The sequence below is a fragment of the Archocentrus centrarchus genome, chromosome 5 (genome assembly GCF_007364275.1).
Source record: "Archocentrus centrarchus isolate MPI-CPG fArcCen1 chromosome 5, fArcCen1, whole genome shotgun sequence".
Taxonomy (NCBI): domain Eukaryota; kingdom Metazoa; phylum Chordata; class Actinopteri; order Cichliformes; family Cichlidae; genus Archocentrus; species Archocentrus centrarchus.
Genome location: NC_044350.1, coordinates 34,581,793 through 34,583,281, shown reverse-complemented (window position 1 = coordinate 34,583,281; position 1,489 = coordinate 34,581,793). Strand labels below are relative to the sequence as shown.

Genomic DNA, 1,489 nt, shown 5'->3' with positions numbered 1-1,489 from the left:
AATAAAGTTATTCTGTTCTATTAAATTACACCCACACGAAGCTGAGGTCTTGAGGTTGTAGTCCAAGTCCTGTTCCCCCATCAGGCTTTGACTGCATGCAGTCTGCAGGCCCAAAGACAGTTTGCCTTTGCTGCAATTCAGTGTTGAAACTGATGATGACTGAACTTTTCATTCGCTGTTCTGAAAGATGCATCTGCATTCTGATTGGTCGGGCTTGGTTGACAGGGAGCTTAAGCCTCAGTCTTTTTGCTTTCCTTTACTGGAAATTGGAAGTGTACATATTTGAACATTTGAGGATTCATTTCAACAAGAACTTCAGGTTTTTTTTCTACAGAACTTTCAGAACCACCACCAGTGAAAACGTTGCTGCCATGTTCTGAACAACAGTATGAACTCAACCACACAGCAGCTAAAGGTCTTTAGAAACAACTTCCCCTAACATCTTTTTCCCTCCTTCACCCTTATTGGCACAAAAGGCATTTGCTCAATTTGGTGTCATAGTGAAGATCCAACTGCGACAGAGAGCCACAGCAGAGAAGCGCACTCCACCTTTCTCCATTTCCATGAAGCCACAGATGTTGGCTGAGTCCTTTATGAAGGACTCCTCTTTGGTGGGACCATGGTTCACTGGTCCATTCATTTTCCCATCAAATTCATACAGTTGTCCATTTACGTCGACGAAGGCAATAATGTGAAAGTTAACTTTGTCGGCTTGTGGCTGACACTGGCCCTGTGCAGCAATCTCATTGTGAGCCTCACAGATTGCCTGGTTCTTCTCCAGCTGTTTGGCACGGTCATCAGGAGACATGTTTGCTGTCTCATCCAGAAACTTCTTCAAGGCAGAGGCACCATCAAAAGTCATTGATGGTGCATGCCGCAGGGCAATGGTGCCACAGGAATTGACTGCTGTCTGCTTCAAGAAATAAGCCTCAGAGCCTCCTGAAACCTTGTCTGCCTGCTGAGCTCTGAAAGCCTCATGCTGTTGCGTCAAGGGGAAGAGCAAAATCAAGGCACAGCACGGCTTCCGGACATCGCAGAGCGGATCACCCTCAAGCCCCATCACGTCGACAAAGCGCCAGCTTTCACCAACGCCCAGCTTGCACATCATCTTGTTCAGCGTCTCGGCATTGAGTTCCATCGGGGTCCACTCCATTGTTGCTAAAGTTGTACGCTCTCTCGGTCTCAGCTTAAGCCTCAGTCACACAGGCCTAGAGACCAGTCGGCGAATCCTTGGCAACCTTCAGCTGATAGAGAAAAATATGTATTCCCGGATCAGCTGGCGAGTTGGTTGCTGGCTGATCCTGGGTCAGATTGGTCACAAAGAAGGTGCTACACCAACGCTGTCCTTGCAGTTGCTTTGGTTGCTGGCAGATTGCTAGCAACCAAAGCAGCTGAGTCGGTAGTGAAACTTCAAACAATGTGACGCATACGGGAGAATGTTTGCCTTCAAAGTAAAAGTTGCACCTTTAGAAACACTTCCAGTGGTAAA

General features: G+C 47.3%; 1 pseudogene; it reads right to left on the bottom strand.

The window, feature by feature from the left end:
• Positions 1–252: 252 nt before the first annotated feature.
• On the bottom strand, positions 253–1,159 carry LOC115780791 (ubiquitin carboxyl-terminal hydrolase isozyme L1 pseudogene; annotated as a pseudogene).
• Positions 1,160–1,489: the final 330 nt, after the last annotated feature.